General features: G+C 34.8%; 1 long non-coding RNA gene across 2 annotated transcripts in view; it reads left to right on the top strand.

Moving 5' to 3' along the window:
• LOC145510421 (uncharacterized) overlaps positions 1-19,800 on the top strand; it is a 122,086-nt gene that overhangs the window by 75,176 nt on the left and 27,110 nt on the right. The window contains exon 2 of one of the 2 annotated variants that reach the window (XR_014057005.1): positions 5,845-5,951. This is a non-coding gene — a long non-coding RNA (uncharacterized LOC145510421). Of the gene's footprint in view, positions 1-5,841; positions 5,952-19,800 lie in introns of both variants that reach the window. The other variant, XR_014057006.1, reaches the window with a different exon arrangement.

Here is a 19,800-nt window from a genome sequence, read left to right as displayed (position 1 = left end):
GGTGTTTTTGCGGACTGTATAATATTGTTTAAGACTGTATAGTATTGTTTCAGTGGTTAATATTTCATTCTCTAGAAACAAAGATACCTAGATTTGCACGGCAGCTCCTGCATATGAGCAATTGTTTGACTTTGTTTCACTTCCATAAATGTTGTTTCCTTAAACACATATAATGCACAAATCCCCTACCATAGTGGCACACAGTAACCACTCAATGCTCATTAGTTTTTGCTATGAATAGAATAATAAGTGTTGTGGTATAATAGAACATATTTCAGATCCTATGTATTCATATATTAATATGATAAAATTAGTTAATTTGCCTGAAGCTTAAAATTGATATTTAATGAGAATATATACTTATACAATTTTTTCAATGATAATATATTCTTCAAGAAATATGGTTTGTATAAAATCTCTATTTGATAAAGACAAAACATGCATGCCATTAACAGGCTAGAGAATGAATGAGGCAGGAGAGAGATTGAGACTGAAGGCAGGAAAGTTATATAAGAAACTTGTTGTATACAGTTACTTTGGTGGCCTCAATGAACCTAGAACCTTTTGGAATTAACACTTTTGTGTGTTTTTCTCTCCTGTTGATTCCAAATTTGACCTTGCAACTAGACGCAATTAACTTTGACCACAGGGGCATTAGAAACATAATGCAAGTGGAAGCTCTGTAAGAACTTGGGACATTAGTGCTTGTCTTCTTGGATTCCTTTTTTTGGACCCCAGTTACCAAGCCTTGAGGAAGACATGGAAAAGCCATGTGAAGAGAGAGATGTCCAGCCTGGCTCCAGTTGTTCTAACTAAGCCAGCTATGATACCAGGTGTGTGAGAGAAGTTCTCATGAGCTTCCAGTCCTAGGAGATACAGTAGGGAACACTGGCGAGCTGTTCCAATCAGGCCACTCAATATTAAAGAATCATGAACAAATAAATATTTCTTGTTTTAAGTCACTAAATGTTAAGGTGGTTTCTTATACAACAACAGAAAACTGCAACAGAAAGTGGTACCCACAAGTTGGATATTATCGTAACAAAACAGAAAACTACATGGCACATGCTTTGGGACCAGAAGTCAGATGAAGGCCTGAGAGCTTAAAGAAAATTGCTATTGGAGGCTGAAGTAAAAGGACTCAAATTTACTCTGCAAAATGATTGGTGGGATCGTCACCTGCAGTAACATGAAAAAAAGTATTTAGTGACTTTGGTAAGATTTCTAGGTAAAAAATTGGAAATGCCAACTAGATATATTTAGTTTCCTATCATAAAATGTGAGAAAACTTAGATGAACTAAAGAAATAACTGTTCAGTATTTAAGCAAAATTAGAGGTTTAGGAGTTACTACTTGCTGTGTTTAAAAAAATTTTTTTTTCTATCCTTAGGATTTTCTGGGCTTCTCTGGTGGCTCAGATGGTAAAGAATCCACCTGCAGTGGGGGAGACCTGGGTTCAATCTCTGGGTACCCACTCCAGTATTCTGGGCTGGAGAATTCCATGGACTGTATAGTCCACGGAGTCGCAAAGAGTCAGACAGGGCTGAGTGACTTTCACTTTCAGGGTTTTCTGGCAGAAAACTCTGAAAATTATTGAATACAAATAGAAATCAATTCAGATAAAGATCATATTCTGGATGCTACTAGTGACACACAAACTCATAGTAAACAGTAAGCCTAGGGTGAAAGTGAAGGATACTTTTTGAAACCTCAGAAAGAGTGAAAGCTGTGTCTCAGAAAGCTAGGAGAAGAGCCTTCTTAAAATCTTAAAAGTGCCGTCCACTGCACGCTAAATCACAAAGTTTCAGGAGAATTGTATTGGGTGAACCAATACCAGCTTGGATTAAAAGTGCTGACAACTAAAAAAGAAAAAAAAAAAAGCTCATTGTATGACAAAGAAGAAAGTGGAGAAGGCTACTCAGTTGCAAGTATGAACCATTTTTCATGAAAAGGAAGAAACCTTTGAGTAGATAAGGGCTGAGATGACTGAGCCGAAGCCATGTAGATCCACTTCATGGAGTGAAATTGGGCCCTAAGCAAAGAGCCTGTGAGATAATAAACAGGGGTTGTTTTAAGCCTCTAAGTTTTGTGCTAATTTTTTATGACAGCAATAAAAATCTCATTTGCTCTGTTCTCCAGATTCTGTTATTTGCTACTTGCTTATTTTGGACACCATTTATGCATCACTTCAGAACCTGTTGGACTTATCTGTCTTTTATTTCATCCATTAACATAGTGGCCAGTTCTGCAAAGACTCTGATAAACAGAATTATCTTGACATTCTGCAGATGCCATGCCGTCATATTGGTTCACAGTATTGATAATATCATTTCAATTGAACCTGGTGAGCAAGGATCAGGAAAGAAGCTATCTGCCCTAGTAAAATTTTAAGGCATGTGTGAGAGGGTGGACCATTGAGTCTTAAGAAAAAACTTAAGTGAGTATTTTAGGAGTTTGAAGATAGTCGTCTGTTATGGGACATCTATTTCCTTTTTTTAAAAAAATTTTCAATTTCTTCATCCATTCATAACTACCATAAGAAGTTTCAGTGTTTGGTGGAATTCTGTGAATTTTGAAAGCAATTTAATGCTGTCCTTAGATACAAAAATGTGCCAGTTTCAAATAGAACCTATGTTAAAATGAAGTCTTTCCTAAGACTTCCTTAAGTCACAGGGACTTATGGTCAAGTCAATCCGATGCCGTTTGTAGTATATTTGTTGTACAAGGATGCTATGTGGCAAGCCTCAATTGTTGAGCTCACGTATAGACTAGGTTCCAGAGCAAATATATAACTTTCCATAGTTAAGAATAATCTAAAAATATCTCCAGCAGCTCTGGCCACTGCTCCATATTACCTTTTACAAAGATTGTATTTGGCCAACATCTGAAATGACTCTGGAATGAATTGATGTTTTACCACTCTTCAGTCACAAACATTAGGCTCCATATAGTAGGTGGGTAGCCAGCTATAATAGAGGGCATGAGCCATCTGAATGATGTCAGGGTGTTCACTTCTTTCATACCATTTCTGATACTCTATCTCACCTGATTCTTTCCAGTCACCTCTATGAAAACCAGTTCAGCACAGCTTTATGCAATGTCCTACTTGGTATCACTTTAATGATCACTTTAAAGTGATCCCATGATCACTTTAATCATGATGCACACCTTTAAATTCCTTTCTTAAGAATTCTTTGTTGGATTCTCTAGGGTCAGTTTAGAGGGAACTCATTCTGTTCCATATGCATGTGCAACTTGAAAGTACAAAAGAGTTAATACATGTGCAGCAACCCATAAAACAATAAAAGATGGCAGCTGGTAGAAAACGCTTTTCTTATTCTCCTCATCAAAAGAACATCCTGAAAGGCATTTCACATAGTTTGTCAAAGTCCCACATATTGACACACAACCAATAATCACAAAAGGCTGTCTTGGAAGCTCTTTTACTTTCAAACAAAATTAATAGAAATAACTTTTTAAAAAACATATTGAGAGTAAGTTGCTGGCATAACATTTTATTACCCCCAAATGGTTAAGTGGGGAATTTCTGCAAAACATTCTCTTACATAACCACAATATAATCATCAACATTGAGAAATAAATATTGACACAACACAACGGGCTTCCTTGGTGGCTCAGATGGTAAAGAATCTGCCTGCAATTCAAAAGACTGGGTTCGATCCCTAGGTTGAGAAGATCCCCTGGAGAAGGGAATGGCTACCCACTCCAGTATTCTTGCATGGAGAATCCCATGGACAGAGGAGCCTGGTGGTCTATAGTCCATGGGGTCACAAGGAGTCAACCACGACCAAGAAACTAATACTTTCACTGTATCAGTATAAGGACCCATTTTTTTTTGCCAGTTATTTCAAAAATTTCTTTTTAGAGCAAGCAGATAAAATCCAGGATTTGATTTTAATTGCTATGTCTTTTCATTCTTCTTCAATCTGGTCTAGTTAGTCTTTCCCTGACTTTAATAACTTTGATATGTTTAAATATTATACACCAATTCTTTTGCATAATGTCTCTCAATTTGGGTCTGTCTGATATTTCCTCATGAGTAAATTAATATTATGCACTTTGAAAAGAACATCATAGAGGTGATGTTTTGTTCCTTTTTTTGCATTTCATTAAGTAGTGCATGATTTTTATTTGTTACATTATTACATTAATTTTAATTATTTGATTAATGTGCTATCTACTTAGTTTCTTCACTTACCTCTTTGTAATTAATAAGTACTTTGCAGAATGTTTTTGAAACTACATAAATATTCCATTATTAAAAAATATTTTAACCCAACAGTCTATCTATTGATGTTCACTGTGATAGCTGCCAAATAATTATTTTCTAATTCTAATTCCATAATTCCTACTAAATGTATTAGTATCCTATTGTAAGTAAAAACTACCCTCTCTTTCCCTCTCTCTCTCCATATGTGTATGTATATGTATGCACCAATATGACTTTATGGATTCCTATTTTTTTAATGGGTTAAAAATCCATTAATATTATCCCATGTTTTGTAAGTGGGAACCCTTTCAAGCTGACATGTGTCTTTTTAGCATTTGTCATCATTATTCTAGTACTTTTAAAATTTTTGTCACAAGATGTTTCAGGCTCATTTTGTACTTTCTCTGACCAAGCTCTTGTTCCCTAAGAATTGCTACTTCCAAGAATTTTCATCAATCATCATGTGCTAGTATCTGGGCTTGAATGTTCTATTTTCCAGAGAAGAAAGTCATACTCTTCCCACTGCAGAGAGTATTAGTTGTTCAAAATTCACTTTGTTAAGTTTATGTTCTTCAAATTAAAAAATTTAACATATAATGAAATCCACACAGTTGGGTCAACGATTCTGTGAGTTTAGATAAATGTATATACTCATAAGCACCACCACAGTTAAGATACTGGTATAGTTCCATCACTCTCCCTGTATGCTACTCCTTGTATTTAAACCCTCCTTTCTCTCTTAACTCCAATTATCTGTTCTCCATTCTTATTATTTTGTCATTTCTAGAATGTAATATAAGAGGAGAGTAGAATTTTAGCTTTCTACTGACTATACCTATGAATGCATCTGTGTTTCATTCACATTGTTGCAAGTTTCAAGAGTCAATTCTTTTCATTCCTGAGTAATTCCTGATGTGAATGAACCACACTTTGTTTTTCCCTTCCTCATTTGAGAGACATTTAGGTTGTTTCCAGTTCTGTGCTATTACAAATAAAGCTGCTACATACATGCACAGGCAGGTTATTGTGTGAATATCAAAACTGTTTTCCACAGTGATGGTAGTATTTTGCATTTTACCAGCAAAATCTGACAATTCAAGATGCTCCCCATTCTTGTCAGCAGCTGGAATTGTCAGTTTTAATTTTAATTTTGTAGCCATTCTCTCAAAGTAACTCATTTTGGATTTAATTTGCATTTTCAATAACTGATAATATTGAGCATAAAGTACCTAATTCCCACATAATAACTTGATTGGGTTCTGAAACTTCAGCCATCCCATGATGATTACGTAGAATTCTGTAACAGTTTGATGGTTCTGATCCCGCCTGTTTCCAAGTCCCAGGAAGAACATCATGCATCTTGTTAAAAATCATTGGCCCCTAACCCAAGAAACAAAGGAGTAAATCTTCGGTGAAGGGATAAGTACTCTTGGAGGTAGCATAAAAGAACTGCGAAAATTAAACTAGCATGACTTTTATGCATTCAATCAAAAAAGTGGATCTTCTGTTCAAATTGAAGTGTGAAAGAATGTGTTAGGACAGAGATTTTGCTTTATTGTGGAAACTCTAATCAATTCTTTCGTTTTCATTTTCTTTTTCTTTTTTTAAAGTAGATGAAAGCATGAAGTTAACATCAGACAGAGCTATTTTACAAGAATTTAATTTCATCGATGCAATGACATAAACCAAGTTTGCCTCAAGCCCATCCATAACGGTAAAGGTAAGTCAGTTTCAGTTTACAATTTTCAAGTGGAAATCTACCAGTTTTAAACATCTTTGAATGACTTTGGCATTGGCACTGAAGCTGCCGGCTGGCTATCTTGTGTGTGAGGAGGATATCATACGTAGTTTTCTTGAATGATGGGATATATATTGGGTGGCAGAGATTTTGATGGGCAAGAATAATCCCAGCAGCTCTCATGACTTTCTGTTGAAGCAGTGAAGTTGTGGCAAAAGGTGTTTGTTCCTGCAGGAGCATCCAAGTGCTGAAAGGCTTTATTCTTAGATTAAATCTCTGTATCTGAAGAAGTGATAAGGAGTATACACTAACATTAAGGAATTATCAGACTTTTTGATAATGAAAATCTAAAGGATGGGGAGAATTGACAATTTCCAAGTAGTTCTTATTTGGGTCCAACTAGGCTAATAGTGTCTGTGTAGGTTCTGACTTTTCAAGTTAATTTTACTAGTAGAGAATATCTTTTCATGTTAGTGCCTGGTTTCTTTTTCAGATAACTTTACCAGGCTCAGCAGTGCTAACAGCATAGTAGTTTAGTTTGTATAGCAAAAACAATTTTTGAAAACTTGTTCATATCTTCTACTTGGTCTCTCCTTAAAAAAAAAAAAATTACCTACCACAACTGACAGTTAACCACATACAGTTTTGCTTTCTTAGAGGGTTAATATAGTTAATATTTCTTCTTGTTGTTTTAAGTATTATTATATCTTATTCTAAAATAGTGAGCCAATTCCAGAAAAAAATAAGAAAAACCAGAAACTTAGTAAGATTTTTGTATCAAACTAATATAGGTCAGAAAAATTTGAAACACACCAGAGGAAGGTTACATTCTGAAGAAGTAGAAAAATAGATTTGGTGGCATGGAATTCTTTTCCCATATCAAGAATCATGTAAGATTAGAGCTCTGGCCAGTGATTCCTTCTTCTCTCCAAATGTAATACAAATTGCATAAAATGCAAATAAGCAACTATGTATTGATTGACTAAAATATACCCTTTAATTCCTCTCAAGTGTTTTTTCCTTGTTATGCTAAGGCTTATGGGTAAATTCACATAAGGTTAATGATACGAAATTACTTCTCAGGATGTAAACCTTAATGAAGAAGAAGGATGTCAGATAGGAACGTGGCATGTTCTAATTTAATAAGTACATCTTAATTATGAATTACAAATCCAACACAATGTTTATTTGCTCATAATTTCAAGCTCTTTCACTGTCATACTTCTGATCTAAGTCAATTCTCACACACACATTTTTAAAATTATTTATAGAGTATTGTCATTATTTCATCATGTATAGTATTCCAGAAAGATTCAATGTCTAGAAAGTTGCATAAATCATTTCAGGCATGGCTCTTTTTGGAAGTTTGTAATGTGTTACCTTTATACATAATTTACATAATGTATAAATGATATACCTTCTTTCTTATTTCAACATTAGCACGATTAGAATTGATTAAAGTGCTATACTTGTAAGTAGTGCTTTTCACCTATACTTATCATAAAACAAATAATTTCTTAACAGCAGTCCAAGACTAAGTTTGTCAAAAATTTCTTCCAGAGAGCAAAAATATAAATACAATATCAAGTGCATCATTTTAAAATATTTTCTATAATATAGTCAGATAAGCTACAGCAAAGTGATGCTTTGGCCTGATAAATTTAATATGGGATGCTGACCCTCAGTGGTGGAGACTAGCTCTTCTGAGGTATTATGCAATTACTTTGATGGATGGTTAATTGAGTCACCGTGGCAGATCATATGTTTACTCATGACCCATATGTCATTGGTCAGGTTATGGCTTCACATCTCTGGCCTATAAACATATTTTGTTTTGGAAAATATTTGTTTTAAATGTAAATTTCTGGTTTTAAATGCTCATAGTAAAATAAATTATTAGCTTCATAATCAGAAATTTACACACATATGCTTTTGTCACTAAGATGACTTAGACTAAGCTGTTACATGGTTTGAAACTACCAATAACTGTAAAAGACTTTGTGTAAATGACCTCATGGTCTCAGGTAGGTGTTCTCCTTGCACTTTCATAAATATATATATTTATAATGTATATCTTATATAAGATCTTACGGAAAAGCTTGAAAAAACTTTTTGGCCAACTCAAATATATATATATATATATATATATATATATATATATATTTAGATAGTAATCAGTTTTATGGTGTACTGAGAAAGAATGCTAAAGAAAATCTATCCAGGACCGACCCTTTCCAATATTGTATGGTTAATCAAGATTATCTTTGGTTTCCTCAATTTTCCAGTGTTTGATCAATATGACTTCTTTACGTCCAAGAATATAAGAAAATTCTCCTTTAGGTAATGTTCTCTGATAGCTGTTTCAATCCGTAGGAACATTTTTTAGCTTCTCTGAATATCAGGAGATCGGGAGCCATCCTATTTGTAGTCAGATTATATAACTGAAGTATATTGTCTCCTGTGACTTTTAGGACAGAGAGCAGCAGAGAGGAATGACTGCAAGCATAGGGGTCAGTTGGAAACTTCACTCTGCTACCAGCCAATTCTGGGCTTTGAGTATGTCAAACAACTGTAATTGGTTTCCTACCTGTTCAATGGAAATAATATCTATATCATAAAATGTTGTCAGGGTTAATTAAAATTCTATGTTGTATCAATATCATCTCTTTATTTATATAACAATAAATATATTAGTATTTTTTTCTTATTCCTTGAACATCTTGCATAAGTTCTTGGGTAGTAATATCAACAATAACAATAATAATAGCAACAACTGCCATTTATTAAGCACTTGGCTTTATGGACTAATTAGGCTATATATTTTGTCTCAATTTTCTTCACAACAGTTTTAAGGCATACTATTACTATATTCATCTTACTGGTAATAAAATTGGAGATCAAGTGTGTATTAGTTTGTTCAAAATCACAAAGCTAATAAGTGACAGCACCGAATAAAATTCATGTAGTGTGATTCCTAAACTGAAACACTGATATACACAACATCCTAATTTAATGATGAAAAAAATTGACTTTCATATTCAATCTCTTTTTTATGTATCTGTATTTTTATAGCTTGCCTAAATGTCTACTATTAGTAGTAAAGAAAAAAAAATGACAGGAAACTGAGGTGAATTAGATTTTTGACTAAAGTGCTTCTGTGAACTACTTGAGTTACCTCTCAGTGTCATTGAATTTTGGATTATGATTGTGGTCTATTATTGGCAATTTTGAAAAGGAGAAAAGGGCTCCAATTACATTGTATGACCGACATTATGCTCTATGAAAACTAGTAATTCCCTATATCTGTACACATACCTTCTGTCTTGGAAAAAAATTACAATTTAGTTTAAAAATAAATTTCTTAGTACTTTATTGCATGCAGTCTATCTTGAGTCATATGAATGATACCTTTCATTAAATAACCAAATGTGTTTGTATCACAAGGTAGAAACATTCTAAGATGATTCCCACAATATCAACACTAAGGTAAATACATACTACATAATCCGTCGGACCGTGAATAAAGAGGGTTTTACTCCCAATGTTAGATTAATTTCTATGCCACAGTAGACTTTAAACAAGGGAGGTTAATTAGGGTGAACCTCACCTAACCAATGCTGCTACTGCTGCTAAGTCGCTTCAGTCGTGTCCGACTCTGTGCGACCCCATAGACGGCAGCCCACCAGACTCCACCATCCCTGGGGTTCTCCAGGCAAGAATACTGGAGTGGGTTGCCGTTTCCTTCTCCAGTGCATGAATGGGAAAAGTGAAAGTAAAGTCGCTCAGTCGTGTCCGACTCTTAGCAACCCCATGGATTATAGCCTACCAGGCTCCTCTGTCCATAGGATTTTCCAGGCAAGAGTACTGGAGTGGGGTGCCATTGCCTTCTCTGCACCTAACCAATGGAGCCCTTTAAAAGTAAGAATAAGAGGAATTCCACATGAGAAAGATTCTCCATTGCTGATGTTGAAGGTAGAAGGGGCCATGAGACAAGGAATGCAGGTAACTTCTCTGAGAAGAATGAACCCCCAAGTAATAGCCTGTCAGGAAACATACAGTTTAGTAAGTACTACAATCACAAGGAGTTGAAATTTTCCAATCATGTCAGTTCAGTCGCTCAGTCGTGTCTGACTCTCTGTGACCCCATGAACTGCAGCACGCCAGGCCTCCCTGTCCATCACCAACTCCCGGAGTATATCCAAACTCATGCCCATTGAGTCGGTGATGCCATCTAACCATCTCATCCTCTGTCGTCCCCTTCTCTTCCTGCCCTCAATCTTTCCCAGCATCAGGGTCTTTTCAATGAGTTGGCTCTTTGCATCAGGTGGCCAAAGTATTGGAGCTTCAGCTTCAACATCAGTCTTTCCAATGAACACCCAGGACTGATCTCCTTTAGGATGGACTGGTTGGATCTCCTTGCAATACAAGGGACTCTCAAGAGTCTTCTCCAACACCACAGTTCAAAAGCATCAATTCTTCGGCGCTCAGCTTTCTTTATAGTCCAACTCTCACATCCATACAGGACTACTGGAAAAACCATAGCCTTGACAAGACGGAACTTTGTTGGCAAAGGTCTCTGCTTTTTAATATGCTATCTAGATTGGTCATAACTTTCCTTCCAAGGAGTAAGCATCTTTTGATTTTATGGCTGCAATCACCATCTGCAGTGATTTTGGAGCCCCAAAAAATAAAAAGTGTGACAGTTTCCCCACCTATTTCCCATGAAGTGATGGGACCAGATGCCATGATTTTAGTTTTCTGAATGTTGAGCTTTAAGCCAACTTTTTCACTCTCCTCTTTCACTTTCATCAAGAGGTTCTTTAGTTCTTCTTCACTTTCTGCCATAAGGGTGGTGTGTCATCTGCATATCTGAGGTTATTGATATTTCTCCCAGCAATCTTGATTACAGCTTGTGCTTCCTCCAGCCCAGCGTTTCTCATGATATACTCGGCATATAAGTTAAATAAGCAGGGTGACAATATACAGCCTTAGCATACTCCTTTCCCGATTTGGAACCAGTTTGTTGTTCTATGTCCAGTTCTAACTGTTGCTTCCTGAACTGCATACAGGTTTCTCAAGAGACAGGTCAGGTGGTCTTGTATTCCCATCTCTTGAAGAATTTTCCACAGTTTATTGTGATCCACACAGTCAAAGGCTTTGGCATAATCAATAAAGCAGAAATAGATGTTTTTCTGGAACTCTCTTTCTTTTTCGATGATCCAGCAGATGTTGACAACTTGATCTCTTGTTCTTCTGCCTTTTCTAAAACCAGCTTGAACATCTGGAAGTTCACGGTTCACATATTGCTGAAGCCTGGCTTGGAGAATTTTGAGCATTACTTTATTAGCATGTGAGATGAGTGCAATTGTGCGGTAGTTTGAACATTCTTTGCCATTGCCTTTCTTTGGGATTGGAATCAAAACTGACCTTTTCCAGTGCTGTGGCCACTGCTGAGTTTTCCAAATTTGCTGGCATATTGAGTGCAGCACTTTCACAGCATCATCTTTCAGGATTGGAAATAGCTCAACTGGAATTCCATCACCTCCACTGGCTTTGTTCCTAGTGATGCTTCCAAGGCCCACTTGACTTCACATTCCAGGATGTCTGGCTGTAGATGAGTGATCACACCATCATGATTAATTGGGTCGTGAAGATCTTTTTTGTACAGTTCCATGTATTCTTGCCACCTCTTCTTAACATCTTCTGCTTCTGTCAGGTCCATACCATTTCTGTCCTTTATCGAGCCCATCTTTGCATGAAATGTTCTCTTGGTATCTCTAATTTTCTTGAAGACATCTCTAGTCTTTCCCATTCTATTGTTTTCCTCTATTTTTTTGCATTGATCGCTGAGAAAGCCTTTCTTATCTCTCCTTGCTATTCTTTGGAACTTTGCATTCAAATGGGTATATTTTTCCTTTTCTCCTTTGCTTTTTGCTTCTCTTCTATTCACAGCTATTTGTAAGGCCTCCTCAGACAACCATTTTGCTTTTTTGCATTTCTTTTTCCTTGGGATGGTCTTGATCCCTGTCTCCTGTACAATGTCACGAACCTCCGTCCATAGTTCATCAAGCACTCCGTCTATCAGATCTAGTCCCTTAAATCTATTTGTCACTTCCACTGTATAATTATAAGGGATTTGCTTTAGGTCATATCTGAATTTTCCAATAGCTTGAATAAATTTGAAAATGATCCTGTCTGAGAGAATCCAGAGGAGAACTCAGTTTGCCTGACGCCTTGGTTTCAGACTTAAGCAAATTCTGATCATGACCAGAAATTTTGAGCCTGTCATGCTGTGCCTGGGTGTGTGTTAGTTGCTCAGTTGTGTCTTACTCTTTGTGATCCCATGAACTATAGCCTGCCAGGTTCCTCTTTCCATAGACTTCTCTGGGCAAGAATACTGGAGTGGGTTGCCATTCCTTTCTCCAGGATATCTTTCCCACCCAGGGATTGAACCCAGGTCTCCTGGGTTCAATCCATTGCAGAAAGAAGCCATCCATTGCAGATGGATTCTTTACAACCTGAGCTACCAGAAAAGTCATGCTGTGCCTAGACTTATTATCAATATATCAGTGTTGTTTTAGATACTAAATTTGAGATAATTTGTCACAGCAGTAGAAAACTAATATATGCCATTATAATAGCTTATTTATAAACAAAATAGTTGCTTTTAGGAGCTAATGAAATATAAAAGAAGTAATACTCAAGGCTTCTACTAGCACACAAGTGCTGTACATCTTTATAATATAACCGTGATTGGAAAATGTGGTAACTATTTCAGTAAAATACTTGCTTCAAATGTGATGGTTATTTTTAACAAACAATTTGGTTTTGAGTGTCAGAATAAACACTTCTGCTTCTTCATCAAAATGACATGAAATGCCTTCTATATGTGCTTGAGCTGCTTTGGATAATTTCTCTTCGAACCGACAATTTTTAAAACTATCTACATTTCCCAAATGTTTTAAGGTAAATACTAGTATTTACTTTTTTACATCACGGTGGTAGAACATGTATCTAAGTAATACTGCTGTATCTATGACATGTCTTTGATGATTCATCCAGTTTGACAAGTTTAAGCTCTTTGGTTATTGTCCACACTGATATAAAACGAGACTTGAACACCATGTGCCATTGAAGCAAAACGACATACAGTCATTGTATTGTTAGAAAAATAAAGCTTTTTAATGGACAAAAACAGCTAGTGGAGTGGTATCTTTGCTTCAATCATTGATTTTCTCACAAAATATCCAGAATTAACTTAAATATTCTTTGTCCAATGACTTTAACTTATAATGAAAAACAGGGCTCCTCTCTGTGGTATAATTTTTAGGGTGACATTGAGAAGGATTATGATAATAGACATATAATAAAATTGTCGACAATGATTGAGTCCTACAATTGTGAACTAAATTCAAGGAGGCTGCCTTCATGATGATAACTAACAGTGTCTTCATTTTGATTAGCTTACCTTTTCAAGTATTCTGCTAGGAACCTCTATCACACAAATAGAAGCAAGAACTTTATTATCATCACTATAGCAACTGCAGGGAAATTTATTTCAAAACAGTTGGCTACCTGAAAATTTTTTTCAGGACAGAAAGAAGAGCAGATGATGAATAATATTTTAATTCATTTTTAAATATTGTTCTGTGGTCTAAACTAAAGCACTTTTACAAGAGCAAGATAGTTCAGTTACTTTATGATTTTTTTTATCTAAGCAATAAGAGCACAAGTATCTGTGTAAGTGCATGAATTAGTTTCAATTTTCTTTATGAATTAATGTTAGCATCTCTCTTGCATTTTTGAAAGTAGATTACAAAACTCCTTTGTTAAGAATAGTTTTATATGAATCATTCAAAATCTGAGTATATCACTACACAATATTTTTCCTGTGAACTATTACTAATATTTTTAAGTAATAACAGTATACCAAATATTAATATACAAGAGCAGTTTGAAAATAAAGTAAAACTATTGTTTTTGCCTTGTATAAGAATGATTGTACTTTTAAAGCTGGTTTATCTAACATTGTGTCCTCTCCCTTAAATTTCTGTGCAAGAAAATGCTTTCATTCCTCCTATCATATCTTTTCATTTCTCTAAATTTTATCATGAACATGCATGGTTCAAAGTTGCTGACAATCTGCATTTAAAATAAGATAATCACAGAATAGGGCTGCCTAGGCAATTTTTAACCTTTATATCTTTGCTGGAGCCAGAGTTCTGAGAACTTCTTTTATAATGGCCTTTTAAAAATGCCTTTCTGAACTGATAGGACTTACTTTTTAAGTACTCTTCTTGTACTTTAACTGAAAAAGACATGACAAGATTTCAAGATTCCCTGAAATACATTCTTGTGCATGAATTATGCACATTCGTAGGATGGCATGGCTGCCTTTAGGCTTTCTCTATAAAGCCTCCTACTGATAGTCTGAGGGAACAAGACTCCTACAAAATGTAGGGAAATTGGTTGTTTTACAAGACAAATTATGATATGCATTCATTCCCAAAGCTTTCAAAATCTTTGTGTGAATTTTTCTCTTAGAATTCAATCTAAAAGTGTGTAAAATTATACATGAAAGAACAATAAAAGGCTAAGGAAATACTTATAGTAAACCATTAAAATGATGCATGGATTATTTTTTAAGGCACTTATTGGTGTTTAAAATCAAAAGTTGATTTTCCATGTTCATGATTTTCTTTTACTGTAGAATCAATTGAATGAGACATCTGGAATATATATATATACATATATATATATGTGTGTGTGTATATATATATATGCATCTGGAATATACATACATATATTGTGTATGTACTTATGATAGTATAGATATGTTTAATATTAACTTTAACTATTTAAAATTAATGATTATATACTTGGTAAGAACCTATTTTTAAAGCCTTTCCTCAAAAAGCTTATTAAGTCAATTAATTACATAACTAACTATAAAACTTCATTGTTACTTCCTGCAGCCTTTAATCACAAAATCATTTTTCAGTAGAATTCTCGTATGTCTGTTATTTATAATTTCTATCAATATTCTTTGGAACTAAATATTAAGAAGTGAATCAGTGACCTAATGATACCCAGAAATATTAAGCAATACTTTTGAACTCTGAATACCTTTTTTATTTAAGGGATTTTTACCCTGCAAGTTAGTAAGAACATGGGATACTAGCTATTTGGTACTTATATCATTTATATTATTCCATGAAAGCATTTTCCTATGAAGGCAATAAAATGTAACGTGCATTTGGACAATACCTCAACTTTTAAATATGTGAACATATTAACATAGCTATTTCAGAATGTAGGTATTTCTTTATTAAAAATATATATCTTTTTTTAAATTGATTAAGCATAAATGGTTTTGTTTAAAAGTTTACAAAGTTTTGGAGGCTGCCAGTAGATGGCATTATGGTTTCTGTAAGAGATGTCTATTAAGGATGGACTCTTCTCTTTGGAAAAAGGAAAATGAATCTGTGACAATAAGATTTGATTGAAAAGATTATTAGACCTTCTTGAGAAACTGCAACCATTCTAAAAACAGTTATGTCTCAAGCCATGTTTCTTTTATTAACTTAGTTTACCAAGCCTGACCAATTTCTTACCTCTCAATGTTGTGATTTAAATAAAATTAATATAATTTTATTGAATAAAAATTTAATGTTAAGATATAATATTATGATGATTCTAAATAAACTAGTGAAATAGACTTTTGGCTTTGTTCAAAGCATTGTAATCAATAATCAGCTTATGCCAAGAACTATTTCATTGCCTGCTGGCTGAAATTTGTACATATTAGCATTATTTAGTCATGAATAATCACGAGATTTAATTTTACTTTTGTAAAAAAAACCACAAAACTATTAATCTCAAATTAACTTCTTCCAAATGATAAACATAATCTAATAACGTCTCCTGCATAGAGTAGATGTTGTTAAATGAATAAATGAGAACATGCACTCATAATTCACTCCGTCTATTTAGGGGGTTATTTGTAAAATTACAAAAATTGAAAGTCCTCTGGAAACTCTTTATAAGAACATCGTTGTCCAGCAGAGAATATGCTGCTCTTTCCCAGGAAACCTTTCCTTAATTTTTATATTACTTGATAGATAATTAAATTTATGCTATTTGGGCAGTTCCTCTCTAAAACATCATTCTTAGTAGTTATATGATTCATTTTAGTGTGGGAATAATTTAGAAAGTAAAACCCCAAGATCACTAAAAAACCCTGGCAATTATTGATATCTAACATGTTTTAAAATACTCAATAAATCAAATGTATTTAAAGCTATTGAGATAACCTTTTCACATACCACAACAAAAGAATAACAGATAATTTCCTAAACTAATGAAAAGTGCAAACAAGATCAGGGTCAATGTTCATTCAAAATAGCAATCAATTTCCAAATATTATTTTCTTCATTGCTTTAGATTTACATGCAAATTATTAACATAATAATTGCAACAGTCATCTTTTTATTAAAGCAGTCATCTGTGGGAACATGCACTTTGATGGTTTATATATGCTGAACAACTGAAAATAAATTAAAGAATTATTTTTGAAAATTTAGACTTTTGTTAATTATGAAAAATTTTCCTCTATTTGTCTAATAGAAAATGATCTGATATAGTAACACTGTATAAAAGTACAAATGATAAACCATACTGGAAGAAAGAACCAGTTAATCTCAGTTAATAAGTTAGAATTTCTGGTGCTATCTACAGAATTTCCAAAGCTATTGATTTTTCTGAGTCACTATTATATTGTTCCACTACAGAAAGTTGAGAAGCATGGACATTTCTAGCTGTCGGTACAATTCAAAATGGCAGTTGCCTTGCTATTGTAAGCAAGATCTATTTAGAACATGATTATTCACATAGTGTCAGCAAGTTTATCCATTCTTGATGGCCTTGCTTAAAAGCCATGTCCTCCAAAAATTCTTTCTTGATATTCTAAATCAGAAGTTATATTTCTCAGGTTTCAATTCTTACTGTATTTTTATATAGTTCTTGTTCTTAAAATTTTTGCATTATGTCTATATATGTATTTTATGCAATAGTGTCTTTGGCAAAATGTTCTTTATTTTGTTCCTCACAATGGCTACACTGTTGTCTTTTATGTACCAGTTTCTCAAAATTATTTTCAAATTTACAATAAGAACTACTGCAATAATACAGTAAGTATTGTTTGAATTAAGCATGAAATCAATAAATGTGAATAAGTTGAATAAAATAATGCATAAATAAGTGATTATGGTAGCTTTCAAGGGAACAACAAAGATTGAAGTTATTCCCTGGGGAATGACACATAATAAATGATAAATTCAGGTTAATGTTTTGTTTTTGAAGGTTCATTAGTGTTATTTTCCCAGTAGGTTTTATTTCATTCTAGATCAGAGTCTCAACTGTGAATGCCCATTTAGAAGCGCTGGGAGCTTTAAAAATCAATACTAGTTCCTGTGATCCAACCATGGAATTTCTGATTTAATTCATTTCACTTTTGCCCCTTCTATCAAGATTATTTAAGGGTTCTCCCTAAATGATTAAAATATTTAGTCAGAAGAAAGAGCTATAAGTAGAAAAGTATAACAGATCAAGTCCTATGGACTTTTCCTCTAAATAGAGAACTATTTGAGGAAGATTTTTCAGTGTACTTATGCACCTGAGACAATTTTACTATGAACATTTATGTAATTTGCTATTTTTTTTAAAAAAAATATTCACACAGTTTGCAAGACATGTTTGAACTGCGCATAATCTCTGGAGGAAATATTGCCTGAAATAGATATTTCCTCACGGAGGGGGATTCATATGGGGTTTAGTGAACAGAGGACTTAATTTAAATTCCAGTTCTTTATGAGATCAAACTTGTAAACTTGAACAAGAACACATATTCCCATTCAACAAGAGAAGGTTATCATCCTTTTCTCATAGGATTGTTATGAGGTTTGTGTTACAGGAAATTGTTGAGTGATTAGTATGCAAGTGACCCCCATGGTGGCTCAAATGGTAAAGAATCTGCCTGTAATGCAGGAGACCTGTGTTCGATCCCTGCATCTGGAAGATCCCCTGGAGAAGGAAATGATAACCTAATCCAGTATTCTTGCCTAGAGAATTGCACGGACAGAGGAGCCTGGTGGGCTACACTCCATGGGGTTGCAAAGAGTCAGACATGACTGAGAGACTAACCCTTAGTATGCTAGCAGGTCTTTGATAGGTTCTATTATAATTAGGCACATCAGATTGTTAGGACTATAATCATTATTGTCTTGTGTTCTTGTACCCGGCTCCTACTGTTCCCATAATTATTTTGGTTCTTATTCAAATTTTATGTCTCATTTTCAAAGGTTCTTCCATGAAAATGTCTTGAATTATTCCCCAATATAAAGTAGAATCATCCAATCTTATTTTCTCTCATCATATCTCTTTTACAATGCTTGTTTTAGATTACTTGCTAAAGACGGTTTAGTTCTCTGCCCTTGACTGCATTTTGCTTACTGTGGTTCAGTCGCTAGGTTATGTTCAACTTTTTGTGACCCCATGGACTGCACTATACTGGGCTCCTCTGTCCTCCACTGTCTCCCAGAATTTGCTCAAATTCGTGTCCATTGAGTCAGTGAGAGCAGAAAGTAAAAGCCAGGTGGACTTGAAAACTCCTGGAATTTTCAATGCATTTCTTAAGTTTTTAATACATAAGACAAAAGCAAAAAAAAAAAAAAAGAAAGAAAGAAAAGTGGGCAATAAAAGAAATTGATAATTTATGGATATTTTTTCTTTTAAGCCTATGAAAAGATGTTCATCCTCACTTATAGTTGAAGAAATGCAACTTGAAACTAATTCAGATACCGTATTTCACTTGTATTCATGATATCTCACTGATATTGACTTCTATTCAGTTCAGTTCAGTTCAGTCGCTCAGTCATGTCCGACTCGTTGCGACCCCATGAATCACAGCACGCCAGGCCTCCCTGTCCATCACCAACTCCCGGAGTTTACCCAAACCCATGTCCATCGATTCGGTGATGCCATCCAACCATCTCATCCTCTGTCGTCCCCTTCTCCTCCTGCCCCCAATCCTTCCCAGCATTAGGGTCTTTTCCAATGAGTCAACTGTTTGCATGAGGTGGCCAAAGTATTGGAATTTCAGCTTCAACATCAGTCCTCCCAATGAACACCCAGGACTGATCTCCTTTAGGATGGACTGGTTGGATCTCATTGCAGTCCCAGGGACTCTCAAGAGTCTTCTCCAACACCACCGTTCAAAAGCATCAATTCTTTGGCGCTCAGCTTTCTTCACAGTCCAACTCTCACATCCATACATGACCACTGGAAAAACCATAGCCTTGACTAGACGGACATTTGTTGGCAAAGTAATGTCTCTGCTTTTAAATATGCTATCTAGGTTGGTCATAACCTTCCTTCCAAGGAGTAAGCATCTTTTAATTTCATGGCGCAATCACCATCAGCAGTGATTTTGGAGCCCCCAAAAATAAAGTCTGACACTGTTTCCACTGTTTCCCCATCTACTTCCCATGAAGTGATGGGACCGGATGCCATGATCTTAGTTTTCTGAACATTGAGCTTTAAGCCAACTTTTTCACTCTCCTCTTTCACTTTCATCAAGAGGCTCTTTAGTTCTTCTTCACTTTCTGCCATAAGGGTGGTGTCATCTGCATATCTGAGGTTATTGATGTTTCTCCCAGCAATCTTGATTCCAGCTTGTGTTTCTTCCAGCCCAGCGTTCCTCATGATGTACTCTGCATATAAGTTAAATAAGCAGGGTGACGATATACATCCTTGACATACTCCTTTTCCTATT

Source organism: Giraffa tippelskirchi, chromosome 6, assembly GCF_054371585.1.
Source record: "Giraffa tippelskirchi isolate mGirTip1 chromosome 6, T2T-mGirTip1v1.2.pri, whole genome shotgun sequence".
Taxonomy (NCBI): Eukaryota; Metazoa; Chordata; class Mammalia; order Artiodactyla; family Giraffidae; genus Giraffa; species Giraffa tippelskirchi.
Note: the sequence above shows the minus strand (reverse complement) of the source record. Positions and strands in the feature narration are given on the sequence as shown.